Source organism: Seriola lalandi, unplaced genomic scaffold (assembly GCF_002814215.2).
Source record: "Seriola lalandi dorsalis isolate HSWRI2012SDOR001 ecotype SW California unplaced genomic scaffold, Sedor1 jcf7180002054657, whole genome shotgun sequence".
In the NCBI taxonomy this organism is placed as follows: Eukaryota; Metazoa; Chordata; class Actinopteri; order Carangiformes; family Carangidae; genus Seriola; species Seriola lalandi.
In genome coordinates, this window is record NW_019525210.1 from 857,879 (window position 1) to 876,192 (window position 18,314).

The 18,314-nt window shown below is 39.5% G+C and overlaps 1 protein-coding gene across 1 annotated transcript in view; it reads left to right on the forward strand.

The window, feature by feature from the left end:
• Positions 1-17,769, forward strand: part of LOC111665678 (zinc fingers and homeoboxes protein 2-like) — a 125,921-nt gene extending 108,152 nt beyond the window's left edge. Inside the window, exon 5 of the mRNA XM_023420753.2 lies at positions 9,449-17,769. The gene's annotated coding sequence lies outside the window, so the exon portion shown is untranslated. The remainder of the gene's footprint in view (positions 1-9,448) is intronic.
• Positions 17,770-18,314: the final 545 nt, after the last annotated feature.

Below are 18,314 nucleotides of genomic sequence, written 5' to 3' on the forward strand. Positions count from 1 at the left end.
CCCCCCCACCCATGCCTCCGCACCCCAGTCTGTCAGTGTTAAAGCCAACACCTCGATCCCAGGCAACAAACAGAGCCACTCCAGCCAGTCGCCGGCTGTGTGTGTAGCTGTGTGAGTTTTGGCTACAACTGCTCAGCAACAAACACCAACTTCAGGAAAATTTAGGAAGACAAAAACATATGACTGGAGGCCAGAAATAGCAGCAGACCCCCTGGTGTGGTAAAGTTTGATAGATAAAAGGCTCCGCCTGGGGCAGAGTGTGACGACAGAGCCTGCTGCTTCTTCCCTCCACTGTCTGTTCTGACAGGAGAAAGTTTTAATGTTTCCTCGCAGCTTTTGCTTATCAAAATAGAATCTGTTCAAATGAATTCCTCAAGACAAACAAACAAACAAGGTGGAGACTCGGCTTCTTACATTGTCAGTTTTTTCCCTGTCTGACTGTCACCACTTTTGGATGCCTTCAAAATCAACACCTGACAGCCGCAATCAATAATCAATATGCAGCATTTTTGAATAACCAACAATAACGGTGGATTTTGTAAATAAAACTCATCCTGTCAGTTATGTCTGATAAAGTTTTTTGTTGGTTTTTATTCCGCTGGAATCTGCCACTTGGACATTTTCACTTCTAAAAGACTTTTATTTGTCTATTAGTGCAAGCTGGTGTGTAGATGTAAAAACGCGAAATGACACATTGACACACAAACCCAATGTAAAAATACAAAATATGTTCACATAAGATTCAAATGAAAACAAAAAACAAAATACAAAAGATAAACGTAAAGTTAAAGATAAAAGTAAAATAAAATGAGACACTGACCGACAGTTTCTACAAAATCACACCATGTCAATACGTGCATGTATACACAGTGAGAAACTGAGAGTATGTTGCACATCGAAGTTATTATACATGGAAGAAGGATCTAATTCAGGTTTGTGAAATATGTGGAAAATTATGTAGAAATCAGATTTTCTCATAGAAATATACAGTGATAATATGACCCGCTGTTTTAAATGAGCTCTACAGAGATTTTATTGTTGTGTTTAGTTTTTCAGACTTGTGTCTAGTCTTGTGTTGGACATACAAATTTGTACCAGGTTCAACTTCTTTACTACCCATCTTTTTTTCTTATTATTATTCTTCTTTGTGTTTTTTATCCAGAGCCATCTGCACTGGCAGCACGCTCTGCTCTTATTCTAACGAATGAGGGGCTGCGTTTTCTCCTGCAGGGCTGAAGTCGGTCTAGACTAATTGTGGTGGTCTTAGTGCAGTGGTTCTCAGACTTTTTCACATCAAGGACCCTAAACTGAAACAAATTAGATTTCAAAAACCCATGAACAATATACATTCTGTCATTGTGTTACTTATAGATGGAATTATAGTGAAAATAAATTATTCCTTTTTACTGGGGACCCTCAAGGAACCCTGGGGGTCCCTGGACCCCACTTTGAGAACCCACTGCAGGTGTTCAGACCAAAAACAGCTCAGCTGCTGTTTCTGGGTAAATGTGATATGATCCGGGAAATTCAATTGGAGAAACAGGTACATAAGTGTGATGGTTTATTGGAAAACAAAACACAGCACAACAGCTTATAATATTATGGATAGTTATATAGTTATGTTATATTACAGCTATATTATATTGGTGGCATGGTGATACAGTGAGTATCACTATTGCCTCACAGTGAGAAGGTTCTGGGTTCTGTTTGGAGTTTGCATGTTCTCCATGTGCCTGTGTGGGTTTCCTCCCACAATCCAAAGACATGCAGGTTGGACTGTTGACCCGTTCAGGTGTACCCCACCCTCCTCACCCATCATCATTAAGTTAAGTCAGGTTCAAAAAAGGTTTGCTCAAGTCCCCTGTGTTGACCATATCACTGCGCCATAGAACTGGCCAATCAAATCAATGAAGAGGCTGCGGTTCAAGTTAGTCCGAACAGTATGGTCTTAATCCACAGTATGGATCAAGTATATAATATAATATAATATAATATAATATAATATAATTTTCCTGCACAAAACAGCACAAACAGATTGGGTTTATTTATTATCTTCATTTTTTGTGGAGGTTTTCTTCAGTCTGCTGCAGCTGCTCACAAACTCCTCCACTCTCCACCTCTCTGCTCCATCCCACACATTAGACTGAAAAACACTGAACAAAGCATCCGTGTGGTGCATTTGCATAGAGGTCATTCTTTACAGAAATGACAGAATTTAACTTTTAATGTCAAACATGTTAAATCAAACTGTCACTTTCCTCCAGCTCAGAATCAGCAGCAGTGAAGTGTTGTAGCGGGAGGGAGGCTGGGTGAGGTGTTCTGGTCGATGGGATTCAGCTTGTGAGCGGGATGATAAATTAACATGAGCTGCTATCTAAACTCTGGCAGTTTGTGACTGCGGCCACACACTCGTCTGCTCTGCCAGACGCTCAGTTCAGGTGCCAGTTATTATTGGAGGCTGAATCCTACTCTCCAAATCAGTTTGGCTCACAGACGACTGACTGTGGCAGGTGAACGCTGGAATCCACTGAACACTCCTGATAGAAAAATCTGCCCCAGTTTGGAGCCACACTCGAACTCTCTGAAATTTAAATTTATGATTTTAACATGTTGAAATATGGTTAAGGAAGCCTTTAGCCACACTTGAACCATTAACCACAGGTTTACATAGAGGGAGAGGGTTTTTTTGTTGAATCTGATTATTTTAAACCAAATTATTTCTACATTCAAGGCATGTTTTGCCATATGGCATGCTAGTGGTGTGGCTTGAGGGATGGTTGTGTCGGTCTGTTGGTCAGTGCAGCCTGTCCTGTTAATCAAACTGAACCCCATTTTGTTTTCATTCCATGATTCACTCTGACATGGTGTTAGCAGATTTCTGATCAGGAGCAGAGTAATCAGTCACTTCAGAGTGATCTATCTGCTCCATCAAGGTCACTTTAACTTCACAAAATAGGAATTATATCTTAAAGGTCCCATATTATATAAAGTGAGATTTCCATGTCTAATCAAAACCCTCAGTCCACAGAGAAATACACACTGTCTGTATTCAACTGAGCCTTAAAACGAGCCGTCAGGATTTCTGTTACTTTGTGATGTCTCAACAAAGCAGTCAACGCTCTCAGCCCCGCCCCAAGCCCTGCCCATCCGGACCCACCACCCAACTTTGTAGGATTTCGATTCTCTGAGTGTTTACCTGAAATCTGCTATATTTCACTAGATCACTCAGAAAACAGTCAGCCAATCAGAAGAGAGGCTCAGAGCCTCCTCTCTTCTGATTGGCTCACCGACCTGGTGTTACTAGAACTCCTGCTAAAACTACACTGAGATGGTTTTTGGTTCTTAAAACCACAAATATGTCTTCTTATGGCTCAACACTTCAAATAAAACACTGGAGAAAAATAATAGTGTCTGTAAAATATGGGACCTTTAATTGAATTATATCTATGTCCTGGACCTGAATCCAGTAGAGCACCTTTGGGATGTGGTAGAACAGGAGATGTCAACTTGGAGCAGAGCAATGAATCTAGGCCATGAAGAACTGAGAGCAAAGGGAGGAACTACCCGGTGTTAGTATGGTGTTCCTAATAAAGTGCCCAGTGATTGTATTTATCTTTTTCAGAAAAAAGTTTGAAAATCTTATTCACTTGAAAACCGGTGAAACAGCTTTTAGTTCTGCCTTCAGTCTGCCTCCTGGACCAGACCAGCAAGAACCTCCACGGCCAGACAGGCAGGATTGACTGCCTGTGTCTGAAGACAGTGAAGTCATTGTAGTGTGTTTTAAAGTACATTTTCAGCTCACCTGGCTTTGTTAGTTATGTCGTTAATCTCCTCCCCTCTGGTACACAAGGGAGTTACAAACAAATGACAGGAGCTTCTCCTCAACCCAGACTTTGCTGAGGCTCCAGCTACAGAGGTTACATGTGAGATGAAGTGAATGGTGCTTTGTTGTGTTCAGATGTGATTAAATGTGTGTGTGTGTGTGTGTGTGTGTGTGTGTGTGTGTGTGTGTGTGTGTGTGTGTGTGTGTGTGTGTACAAAGAAAAGGGAAAATCTTTTCAGCTCTGCACTTTCTTTTTATATTTCTTTAAACACAAAATGCATTTTTTACTAGTTTAGTTTGGATTCAATATTCACACTTCACCCTGCACCACAAAAAAAACATGAATGTGTGTGTATTAAATTCTTTATTGTATCAAACTGTTCTGTGGCCGTCACATGGACACTGTGCACCAACAAACACTTTTTTCCTGGTTCTGCTTATTTTAACTTAAAAAACATGACACAGTAGAAAAAAAAGAGATCACAACAAAAGCAGCACTAGTAAGAAATTCACAATGCAGCGGGTTAAATACAACTTATCATGTCAATTTTATTCATACAGCCCAATATCACAAATTACAAATTCAAGATATAGGTGCTTTATAATCTGAACAGCATATGACAATAGTCAGCCAATGCTAACAACAATGATAATAAACATTATGTGTATAGCTCCTTTCATACAAGCAATGCAGCTCAAAATGTTTTACAACAAAGAAATTACATGCACCAAGTGCTTCACATGAAAAAGACATAAAATTATCATAAAACATGTTAAAAACATTCATGTAAAATGAGATGGAAAATAAAACCCACCTGATAATAAAGCATCTCCAGGGTTAGAGGTATTTTTGGAAGGATAACATTAGAGAAACAGAACATGCAGTGTTATTCTATTCTGATTTTGTATGTCCTAAAGGTGGCAAAATAGAGGAGACTGATATTTAGTGAAAGAATGATGTTTTAAGCTGCATTCAGTTATTAGTTGGTCACTTATTGGCAACATAACGAGTTGTAAACACACCATCTAATATCTAATCACCATGCATAGCAAGCAGTTTCCTGTTTCCACATCCAGCTGACACAGAAAACCAGGACAATGTCGTCAGAGTGGTGTTTGAGTCCAGTATTCCCTCTCTTTTAGCACTGTTTTGGTCTCCACCAGCTCGTGAGGGAAATATCTGTCTCTTTAGCTGTTAAATGCTCCACTATGGTCACTCTGTGTCTGTCTGCTGTTTGCTGCTGAGTGGACAGCGACTTAATCAGAGGATGTTTGATAAGAACGAGGCTGATAGGAACAGAGTCGAGGACCAGAAAACCAAAGCAATGACCTAAAAGAAGCTGCTCCACAGAGCCTAAGGGAACTGCCGTCAGGTGATAATTCCCTGTGAGTGACGTCCTTCACATTACATGTTGTTATTAGAGTCACTGTTAGTATAGAAATATTGATTAGTGATTGCAGCTTTAAACAAACAATTAGCAGCATCTTTATACATTGACCACAACGACCAATCAAATAACTCAAAAATACAGACAGAAAAAAGACACTTTAATGAGTCTTTGTCCGCGGTTTTGATCAGAAATCAGTCTGCGACTCCTGTCATAACCCAAAGAGGAGCGATCATCTCATTTGCCATTCGTAAAAGGAATTAAAAACGTTCCAATGACAAACTTATTCAACTATTCAGCAAAACATTATCAAAATGAAATATACATCCCCAGATATTATTCTGTATTAATCATAATGTTGTTCTTTTGGGGAGAAGGGCAAGGTAATGGTAGACAAAAGAGTCGAATATCTGCTGAGAATATTAAGAATAACAGGCCTGCAATTAATTACCAGGAGGTGGCTGAAAAAAAAACAAAAAAAAAAAACACTTCACACATTTTGAAAACGGAGAGAACTGAGAAGGGCACATTCTTTTGAATTGAGCAAATAAATCATAAAATACCCTTTTTATATATATATATATATATATATATATATATGCATGAAATGTCTGATTATGTTAGATCGAAGCAAAAATTACACTTGTTAAGTTGGTCTTTAGTTTTCTCCATGCTTAGTTTTAGGGGAGATGGTGGGGGGTCATTTAAGGGGTTAGAGGTCACAGCAGCCAATGAAGAGTCATGAGGAGTGATAGTATCGACTAGATTGTGTTAAGGAGTCGTGACGACTGATGGAGCAAAAACAAATTCCTGCAGCGCAAATTTATGTGGTAAGATGTCTCCAGCTTGTGTGTGTTGTGTGTGTGTGTGTGTGTGTGCGTGTGTGTGTGTGTGCGTGTGTGCGTGCGTGCGTGCGTGCATGCATGCGTGCGCGCGCACTGGCACCATCCATTGTCCTGTCTCACTAATCACAGCAGCTCGGGGCTTCATTTAATCAGCCGAGCGCGGCGCAGCGTCCCATAATAACTTATCAACAGTCGTAGCTTATAGATGAAGGCTTAATTGCCAAAATGCTGCAGTGCTTCTCCCTCCCCGTAATTATTATAATGTAAAACACAGAGGCAGCAGACGGCGAGAGTTACCTGTTTCCAGGTAACCACGATCTTAAAATAATAATGTTTTAATTTTGCACCATCCGTTTTAATAAGAGTGTTTTTTTAAGGCTTTTCTTTTGAAGCTAGAAACTGGCCACAATTTTGTTTTTTTAAGACGTATTCACCCAGATCCTGCATCTTTATCTTACATCAAACCTGTATTTTTTTCTCCTCAGCTGTAAAGTCAATGTGGTGTTTTCAAAAGGCAGAAATACAATCAGTATATATAAAACTAGAGAGCTGCACCACGGCCGCACTGTCCTCAAAGTTTAAATTTAATAGATTTTAATAAAGTAATGTGTTTTTCAGAAAACACACAGTGATAATCAAAACACTGTTGTTTTTCATTCAACTCACTGTAGTGGTCCATTAAGGGAATAACCCAATGTTAAGTCGTCCTTTAAAAAGACAAAAAAGAAAGAAAAAAAAAGGTCCTGGACCTGAACCAAAATCCTCTCTTGAAACTTCCTGCTAAATTTCACTGAAACTCGCTTTTGGAATATTCAGATTAAAAAAACAAACAATTTGGAGAAACAAGTCTGAGCATTGCTGCATAAAACTGACTTTCTGCAGAAGCTCTTTGCTCTCAGGTTGTTTTTGTTGTTGCAGATGAATGAAACGACTGAATGAGCTTTAAGATTTGCCTTGTAAAGTTTACTCTGTGCAGGTATCGAGGTCAGATGTATTTTCTATTGTCTTTTTGTCTTTGTGTTTTCTGCTCTTTGTACGTGTTTTTTTATCCTTGACAATGAAGATTTTTGGATTATTAAAGTCAGTCAATTTGAGTCAGAAGACATTTATGTAAAGTAAAAGCTTAAATGAAAAAAGGTAAAATGAGCTGACAGTTTAAAAGGCCCATATTGTCTAAAGGAAGATTGTCTTCTTTGATTATAAAGCAGGTCTAGGTTCTATATTAATACTAGGAAAGTATCGAAGCGCTCAGTCCACAGAGAAATGCACACAGCCTGTATTCAGAAACTGAGCCTTAAAACCAGCCTTCAGGACTTCTGTAACTTTATGATGTCACAACAAAGCAGTCACCGCTAACAGCCGTGTCCCAAGCCCCGCCCACCTTGCCCAATGATAAAATCCTTTTTTCTTTTTTTTTTTTTATCATCTGCTTGTGTGTTTGTGTATGTGAAGATAGTGTAACGGTGACTGATTTTACAGCTGATTGAACAGCTGTTCACAGCTTGTCCGGCTGAACAGAAGTGCTTCATTTTTATCCTGTAACTCTGATGACTTCATCACTTTCCAAACATCAACAGAGAGCTCGGAGGAAACGTTTCAGAGAGAGTTCATTAATGTCTGTGAAACTGAAATGAGGACTTGGCTCGAGGACTGCGGGCTGAAAGATGATTGGTCAGATGTGGTGATATCAGAATCAGGCTTTGACAGCGTGGGAAAGTGAAAATTAGAACAGGAAGAAAGAGCAGAAACTCACCACAGAGGGCTAAAGATCCTGCTCATTGAACTTTGGCCAAGCTTTATTACACTGCATTAAATACTTCCCTCAAAGCCTTGTTTTGACTTGTTGTCCTGGAAGGCTTTTGATTTGAAACATCTGCAGGAAGTGAGGTTTACTGACAGCAGCTTAACAGTGATTTAAACAAACAAAGTAAAAGCAGCTGACAACAATATGTCTGTTAGAGAACAGGTAGGTTTATCACTGTGAGCGACGTCCTTTACATTACATGTTGCCGTTACATCCACTGTTAATATAAAAGATATCCATTAGTGCAGCTTCAAAGAAACAATAAGCAGCATCTTTACACTTTGACACAATAACCAATCAAATAAGTCAAAATACAGACTTAAAAAGACAATTTAACACATCATGTCAATGAAATACTTGAGATGAGGAGAAGGCGGCAAGATAAACAGTGTTGGACAGTGGCTTTTTTACAGATGTTTCTCTGAAAACAGCTGCCTCCTGCGGCCGAAAACGAAGTAATGAGAACGAATCTAAGTTGTTGCTATGGTTACAATAATAAACACGAGTACTGTACAGAGAGCGGCGTACCTACCTTCGTCGCCATGTGTGTTATTACTTGGTCCGGTTTAGGAAAAGATCGCGATTTGAGTTGAAATAAGTACCTCCTCAACATTAGACAATCTTTATTGTCATGGTAACGATAATAACAACGTAGTTGACTTTATCGATGTCATAGATTATAGAAACAACATAAACTTCTACTTTTACATGGGAATCAAACACCACTCTCCTGTGTTTTGTTGACCCATCCTCCTGACGTGGACTTTGTCTCTCTTTACACTACGTCACCGCACTTTTCCCTTTGCATAGTTACTTCGGCCCCTAGATGTCGCCTAGCAACAAAATGTAACTATGGGTCAGAATTGCCTGCTGCACAGACGACCTATGGACTCTTTTTTTACAGGACAGTCTTGATAAACAATGAGCTGAAACTCACTCACGCAAAGCTGCGTAATTCTCTGTAGGTTCATCACTTCCAGAGACTCCTTATGAAAATATTGATCATAGCTACTTAAAATACAATTATGATGTGGACTGAAATGTCGCACATCAGAAAACAGGAAGTCTTTTTACATAAATATGATAAATGTACTTTGCACGTGACGTTTAATAAAGGTCAGAGCCACGGTAGTTTATGTGTAAAGGATGAACCCGTGTGTGTGTGTGTGTGTGTGTGTGTGTCTGTGTGTGTGTTTTACCGTCCATTGTCCTGTTTCTGTAATCACAGCGACTGTGAGCCTCGTTTAATCACTTCCACACAAAACACAACTTTAACACAGTTTCCCTCTTACATGGATTAGAGGAGAGAGCGCCGGCCGGTCAGGTCTGCCGTCGATGAGAAAGCCGCTATTTCACAACGTGTCCCAGTTCCCAGCAGCACCAGGCGACCGGGAACACCAGCTCCTGGCACAACAATTGCTTTTTAATCCCCCTCTCTTTTGTTTTTTTTTTTTTGTTTCCTTCTTTTTTTTGGTGGGAATGATCTGAGTTATTGCGAAACTGACATTTCTCTTGTGCCAGGAAACATTTGACAGTTTTTAATGTTCATTTCCCTCCCTCTCCCCTCTCTCTCCTCTGTCCATTTCAGGTGCGAAAAGGATTTGCCGCCATCGCCGCCGCCACCGCCACTGCTGCTGGAAACATACAGAAGGAAAGAAAAACGAAGAACGGAGCAACAAATTTTTCTTTTTAATTATCAGATATTGTATTTTTTTTTTTCCTTATTTTTATTTTTTACTGATTTTTTTATCTTTTGATTGTCGCATTGCAGATCACGCACAACATCCTCCTCTGTCATGTTGGAGGTAATCTCGTCAGTGTTCTCGACCTGAAGTAACCCCTCCACAGATGTGACGTTCACAACAAAAAGATGAGTTGAAGTAATACGGGGGGAGGGGCTCTGGGATGGCAGATTTTATTTTGGCGAGGCATAAACACGCTCCCCAGTTTGAAATCTGAAGAGTGCAAGGAGAAATTCAGGGTCACGGTCTGTGAAGATAATTGAAATTGCCCTCCCTTACAGTGAATCTCAAATCGCTGCTTTTTTTCATTTTTTTCACAGTGATGTGAGTTTTACAATAGTATTACAATACAGTACAAAACAGGGGCAAATCTTCAGCCTGTATGTGCAGAGACAAGGTTCAGCGCACAAACACCACCACAGATACATCTTATGGGCGAGGAGACGATTTCCAAAATGCTGCAAACAATCACAATGAGCGATCAAAGGTGTGATGGGGTTCTTGACACACTGAGGCTTCCTTTTAAGGTGGAATTTGCCTTTCTCCAGGAGGACATGGTTCTTAAAACCCCAGAGATTCCTTTAAAGAGGTGGATTGGTTTATAATCAGTAGTCCTGGTCCCTGTAATCCCTGGTTTTAAGTACAAACAGCCTGTTTTATTACAGCTGCTTTTGGAGGCCTGGAAACCAAAGTTGGTGAAGCTGAATAAAAACATGTCACCAGTGTAAATAACAGATGCACAATAGACAAAAATAAGGAAATACTGGCCCTTTAACATCAGCCCCTCCCTTTAATCTACTGTATGATAAATGGGACTGGTTCTTGAACATCTCCTCAGTTTTATGTTACATACAGTACAATGTGTACTAGTGTCCACAGTGCACTGTTTTGGCTCGGAGTTTAAAGGGTACGACTGTGCTCATATAACACTGTCAAAATTGTGATAAACAGTTTATAAAAAGAAAAAAAAGGATCAAAATCGATGCAGTGGAAACAGAGATTTTGTCTTTTTTTTATTCCACACATTCGTCTTCTTTGTCACAACATGATGCCTACATCACCCACAATGCAATTCAACCAGACATTTATCAGACTTCACACCGCACCCTTTGGACACCCTAAAGGCTTTTTGCTGATGCAGTTGTGCTCGCCAACACCTGGAAACACTGTGATGCGTTCACCTTTAACAGACAAATGAGAATCAAACTGCAAAATTCAAATCAGGTTCATTGTGGACTTTGTAGAGACTGAGCTTTCAGTATTACGGCATGGTCTTCTTCAGTGGAGTTGACTTGTAAAGGTCCATTTTTTATACTTTTCCTGTGTTTTATTTGAAGTGTTGATCCATAAGAAGATATAGTTATGGTTTTAAGAACCAAAAAACATCTCAATGTAGTTTTACATTTCCTCTCTCAGGCTTCTCTCTGGAGCTCTAGGAACAACAGGTTACTATAGTCAGCCAATCCTAGCCTGTCTTCTGATAGGCTCACTGGTTTCTGAGTGATCCAATAAAAATATAGCAGATTTCAGGTAAACACTCAGAGAAACTAAATCCTGCAAGGTTGGATGGTGGGTCCAGGTGGGCGGGGCTTGGGACATGGCTGACAGCAGTGACTGCTTTGTTGTGACATCACAAAGTTACAGAAGTCCTGACGACTCGTTTTAAGGCTCAGTTTCTGAATACAGGCTGTGTGCATTTCTCTGAGCACTTTGATACTTTAACAGTATTAATATAGAACCTAGACCTGCTTTATAATCAAAGAAGACATCTTTATACAATATGGGACCTTTAAAAGTTTCCATCTGAGCCAAAATACTCCTTAAACAGTGAAATCATCACAGCTACCAATCTCACATGTAAACAGAGCCAACTCAATCTGCAGATGAAGACCATTTGATTCAGCTGAAATCTCAGGAAAAAGCGGATCTTGTGTCTTATAATTCTTCTTTTTCTGTCAAAATCCAATTTCAAAAGCTGGAGAACTGATGGCAAAATCGTCTTTTCAAGGATATACTTTATAACCCTCTGACTTTTCATCACCGGATTTTCACGAGCTCCCGTGTGTCTGTTCTGTGTTGCATTGTGTGGCGATGGCGTCCTTGAACACCAGAGTCAAAACTACAAAACTGGCTTTTTAAATTTATTTCATTTTGATATTTTACTACATTTATTTTTTACATTTATTCATTTTTGAAAGAATTGGTAAAGAAAAGAGAGTGTAATATGAAACTGGGACACAGTGTTGATTAGAAACCAGTAGTATTACAACATGTGTTAATGGTCAATGCAGTTTGTTTCCTGATGAACTAAACCTTCCCTTTAAGAGGTTTTCTAATACCGGTCGGACAAATTTATTAACTCAACAAAGCTCCCTTCAAGCCAAGGCTTTGTTAAACTTATCATCAAGAGCTGGAGGCTTGTTTATGATCAGTGTGACTGGTTTGTTAACATCCTGTTGTGTTTCACTTTCCTCTGTGGAGGCTTTAAGATTCAAAGCGTCAGTCGCACAAAAAGAGGGAACACTTGGCACAAAATTATAGACATTACCTTTCATGTCCTTGACCTTTCCTGCAAACGTCTGCTAGCCTGGTAGTTGACCGTGTGACACCAATTGACTTAGAGCGTTGAAAACAAGAACTTTATCTTGTTAGTGGGCAGTGGGGGTGGTTCCTCATCCTGAATGTTAACATCAGTTTGTCTTAAGTTAAATCATCCCTTTACTTAGAGGTGCTTTGTTAATGAACAGATCAGTGAGATTGGCTTGTTTATAGCCTAGACTTTCCCTTTAAGAGGATTTGATTTGTAAGTTGAAGTCAAGAGAAATATTTCTTTTTAAGTTCTTAACATTTTAAAAGCCTCACATTCCCTTTAACAGGGAGTTTAAACTTCATTTAACACCCCTTGAAAATCTGTTTTGTGCTGGTTTAACTGCACACCTTGCTGTAGTGATACTCAGGTGAACTCAAGGACGCTGTGACGTCACTTTTGGGTGTGGTTACAGGTGCAGTCGAGCTCATTACTGAACACCCATCTTTGTTGCTGGCACTGGTCTGAAGTGAAACAGTCAAGTGCCAAAAGATTCTGTTAATCATCCTTTTTTTTTTTTAATTCCTACTCAGCCCCTTTAAGAGTAGGCTTGATTATCCACCTATTTTTAGGAGCATTTTCAATTTGCGAATAAAAAACCTGATGGAAAGCCGAACATTTTTTAAAAAGTTGAAAAATCACAAAAAGGCTTGAACCTTCCCCACATTAACACATGAATCAAATAGAAATGTCAAATTTCACATGGTTTTCCATCGTTTCAGCTTTGACTGGATCTTTTAATGACCTCATTTTGGTTTAATGGCACAGACTGGAGAATTGGCGCCAATTTTCTGGAAATCTGGTTAAAATTTGCACCAAATTTGAATTGAAACTTGACGTTAGGGTCCTGAACTACTGTTTAAAGGAGAGGTTTGATTTGTATATAAAAGTCTTGATAACATCCTGTTAAGGATTTGGTTGTGTAAAAAGATTTGTATCTCTCTAAAAACCTTCCCCTCTGAAGGAAACTCGGTTTGGTTTTGAACCTTAACGACCTGTGTTTCCTAACTAAACTTCCCCTTTAAGAGGGACCTTGGTTCATTACCAGCACTTTACTTTAAGGCCTTGAAACCCCTCAGTCAGTCTGGAGGAAACAGCAGCATCCGTCTCGTGAGAGGGGGATTAGCAGGTTGTGAACTCGGACTCGACGGATGGATGGACGGACATCTGTGGCTGAGGTGATGTTGTGCGTGACCTGTGTTGCCGTGGAGATGCGAGGATGAGTAGGAGGAGGAGGAGGGTGAACCGGAGCACTGAATGTGTGCCTGCAGCAGCAGTCTGACTGTACACACCGACTGACCGACAGGGTGGATTTAAAACAAACAACAAACAAGAAAAAAAACACAAAAAAAAAACAACAACAAACACAAACGCCGAGTGCCAAAGCTGGGATCTGCTGCATTCTCACTACACTTTAAAAAAAAAAAAAGGGTTCTTCTTCTTCTTCTTGTAAATAGGATATATATGTTTGTTTGTTTGTCTCTTTTGTTTTTCCTGTATTGCTACAGATTTGTAAAATTTTGCGGGAAAAATTTTGTTACATTTTGTAAAATGGGAGCAACTCGTCCCCCCGAAACCCTCCTTATTTTTTGTTTTTTTTGTTTGTTTTTTTTTTCTTTTTAAACCCCTCTCACTCGATTTCTCTCTGCTCTGTTTTTTTTTTTTTTTTTTTTTTTTTTTTTTGATGTTTTTTTTTTTTTTTTGATGGACTTTTAAAAAAACGGTGCCAGCAGTGGTATGCGTGCATGCATGCAAGGTTTTTTTTTTCCTCTTTCTTTCTTTCTTCCTCCATCTCTTTTCTCTTTTTGTACTGAACCAGAGTGGAACCACTACAAAAAAAAAAAAAAAAAAAAAAGACAGACCAGTTGGCAATACTTCAGTCACTTCTTCTTCATCTCACCGGCACTGGACTTCCGCCCGCCACTTCCCCGCTGAGAGGAGAGGAGAGGTGGGAGGAGGAGGAGGAGGAGGAGGAGGAGGAGGAGAGGGAGGGGAAGGAGAGAGGAAGAGGGGGGACTTCGCTTCACATCAAATCAGATTTAAAAAAAAACAAAAAAACAAAATACAAAAAAAGCACCTTTGGACCTTTTTTTCTTTTTTTACTGTGCTGAAGTGAAGTCAAGTGCTATTATTATATTATTATATTATTATTATTATTATTGTAGCCACTCTGTCTGGAACCCTTTTTTGAAGAAAAGCAAAGGAAAAACAACACAGAAAAAAAAAAAAGAAACTGAAGCCAATCTGCACTTCTTGTTCCGACGAACATGCTTGTATGACCAAGTGACTGTCGTGAATCTTTGTTTAAAACCGATAAGGAACAAACAACAACAACAACATGAAAAAAAACAACAACAAAAAAAAAGCAGTTGAGAAACTCAAATCAAAATGGTGGCAAACGCAGAAGGATTCAATGGTAACGATCTCACAACACACTCTTGACAGTAAAAACCCACAATCCAGAATCATGCTGCCTAATTCATACTTTAATCTCTCTCTTTTTCTCCCTGTTTCTCTTCCTTGCTCTATCACTTCTTACTTTTCATCCTGTCTTTGTCTGTCTCTCTCTCTCATCTTCCCTTTTTATTCTCTGTTTCCCTTCTTGGTTGATTGTTTTTTTTCTCTCTCTCTCTCTCTCTCTCTGTCTTTCTGTTTGTCGTCCTGCACACCATCATACAAACCTGTAATAAACAAAAACAAACATAAAAAGATAAATAGCCTTTTATTCAATACATAACTACATGTTGGCTTGGTAGGCTTAGTTGAAACTAGTTCCATTCCGACAAAAAAGAATAATAGTAAAAACAAAATATGAGCTTCTTTATGTATTGGTTCTGCCGCTGTAGTGTCCTGGTCAGATTTAAAGATGATAAGACTACATATATCTGAAATACTGTATTTACAAATGCATTACCAGGGCTGGCCTCAACAAACAACACAACAACAGGGGGAGGGTTTTCAACTCCGTCCACTGGGCGACCGATTGGTAGCAGCCGGATGGTTTTCCCGTAGGAAGCCCCGGCTGTCGGTATGAGTCGAATGAAATGCTTCGCTTAAAGTCTTCATAGTTTTTTAATCTCATAGCGTTCGGCATCACTGAAGCTCTCCGTCACGCTGCTACACGCCCCTTCCGCAAAAAAAAAAAAAAGAAAAGAAAAAAAACAATCAAAAAAAAAGAAAAAAAAAACCTGAAAAGAAAGCAGCGCTGCACAGAGAGGCTCCTGGTGGACGCTCAGCCTTAGAAAGCTTCCAAGAGACTTTTATTTTTGCAAGTGTATAGTTTTAATTGAATATTTTTCTGATGAATGATTGAATGTATTTGCTTTGGGGAGATAAGTAAATGTTGTGGGTTTACTGTCTGAATGTCAGAGGAGGAAAGAGTCGGGCACACTAGTATCAGAATGGGAAAGAGTCCAACAGAAAACACCTGTCAGAGTTTTCATTATTATTATTATATAAATATTGAACCAGCTGCTCACGGCCGCAGAACAAAAAGCTGTAAGTTTTTCTTTTATATGAGAAGAAATTATAAAGTTGCTAGACAGCCGGAGAAACGAGGTTAGATCTCACGTAGCCCGACACAGTGGCTCCTCATCACTGTCTTGAGCCCCTTACCTCAAAACCAGTAACATTTTTCGAAGATGGATTGTCTTTGTGAAAGGTTCGCTCACACCAGCATTTTCAATGCCAAAAAAAAAAGGTCATTTCAATTAAATCACCACAAAAAGTTCATGAGCGCGAAGTAACACCTCGCTAATCTTTCATGTGGAGTTCGACTTTGACACGTGAATTTGCTCTGTTGACCCTCAGAGTCGCAGTTTTTGAATTAACTTGTTGGATTTGTTCGAATTAAAACGCTTCTGATTTATTCACACTACACCAAAACTAAATCTAGAGTACAGCTAGTGTGCACGAGTCCTTCCTTTGTTTCATTTAAACTTGCTCTGTTTTCTCATGTTGAGATTTTATCTGTTCCGTGCACCTGGTTTTCCCCGCCAAAAAAAAGCTTTCGTGTATTAGGTCATGTTTCAAAGACCGATGAGAACTGTGCGACAGCATTGAGGCTGGACCGCTGTCTTTACCCTGACGTTTACTCTGATTGGGCGATTGATTAATTCCTGCTCCAAGACAACACAAGGACAGGAAATGTATCTTTACAGTTGAAGTTTAACGTGTTACATCAGTTACTTGTCTTGATTTATCACAGACCTAAAATCTTTGTCCACACGACTGTATTTCTGACTGACCTACAGACTCTTCTACTGAAGTTTGATGTCTGCACTTTCAGCTGTTTTAATTTCTCTTACAGTTAAAGCAAAAAATATAAACCACAACAAGGTTTTATGGGCAATACTAACTCCCAAAGATTCACATTAACCATATTACATCCTTGACTTATTCCTAACTGTGACTGCAGGAGGTCATTTGTGCTACAAACTGCAGCACCGTGTGGACAAACTTCCATTTTAAAGAACATCGCTTGTGTGATTCTTCCTTGTCAGGTAAACTTCAGGGGTCTTTATCCGTCCTCAGTCTCCGCTGTCGCCAGGGTTTTAAGTGCGCTTTGGCAAAAATGTAGAAATACCTGTTGTCACGGGTGAAAGCTCTGATTACGTTTTGTATTTCAAAACCTATTCAAAGTCACTTTAGTAGCCTGAAAAGGAGTTTTAAGATTCAGACAATCAAGACATTACTTATGCAAAACTATTCCCTCACCAGAGAGAAGATTCAGATGTGAGTCTTTCTGTTAAGGTTGATTTTTTCCCCCCCAAAAAAGTGTGATGCTGGATTTAAACACAAATGATGCAAATCAACATGCTGTAGGTACTGACAGGGTTCTCGCAAACTGCACTTTTAAATCAAACTATCTCAGTTCATTTGTGGACAGAGGTAAATCAGTGGGGATAGCTGGAGTTGATATTAAGCTAAATTCTAATCGTCGTAGACAAATATCCCAATGACACTGTAGGAAAATCCTCCGTTCGACAGCTCCGACTTGTTAAATCACATTAGTAGATCAAACTTGACGTTGCTATGTCCGTGTAGGAGGACGGTTTAAGGTTTTTTAAGTCTAGGGGAAACCAGGTGCACTGAAATCTCTTTTTAAGGGGAGTTGAGGCCAGCCCTGCTTCATAACTGAGGTTCTGCTTCTTCTACTACTGCTACTATCAAACAACCAACCCTGGGCACAAAAACAGGCCTGAAAACTGTTTCAGATCCTCCCTCCAGTTCTCGAGGTGTATTTGATTTTTAACTTTGTATACCAGCACTTTTGAAAGTCCAAGTCAGAGCCCAAAGCGGGACACGGGATTGTTTTCGTTCAGTCTCCAACATGACAGAGACACTTTTGTTCATCAGCTTGTGGTCCAGAGTGAGACCACGTTTCCTCTGTTTGGACCACACATTCAAAGTGTCTTTGGAGTTTTTATGACTTAAAATGACAAAAAAAAAAAATAGCCGTCGATTTTTGTTTTACATGGTTTGAAAAGTATTCAAGCTCTGTTTCTGTTGCCCAGGTCAGCAAAACAACCTGTTGATGTCTGCTGTATTTCAATAAAACACAGCCTTTTTCAAAGGGTACACCCTGTGCTCTTCACTGTGTGTGTTTCTCTGTGTATGTAATGTGGTCCACATGCACAGTGTTATTAGAGGATTACAGTTGTATCGTGACAGCTATTGATATTGGATGGGTTGTCATGATTTGGTAAAGAAATTAACCCCAGTGGATAAATCTAACAGTCCCACTATATCCAAGAAATTAACAGATTGTGTCTGAAGTCACTGTGGACGTTTTCAGTATTAAAGGAGATATTTGCAAGTTTTTGTTATTGCTACAAAGCCAGTGTTAGCATTAACAGCTGTTTATTTACCAGTCTAGAAGAAATGTTGTGAGTTCAGCATTAAACTCCATTACTTTACTCACCAAGAGCTGTCTCCAGCTGTGAAATGCTCTTGTTTTGCTTCTACTTTTATCACTTCTTTTCAGACTTTTCTAGTCAAACTCACCACTTTCCGATACCGAGTCACTGTAGCATCCACGCTGCCCTGAGGAAGTAGGTGATCAGAGGGAATGAATTATGAACTCTTGTCTTGTAAACATAACAATGGCTGAAGCTCTTAGTAAG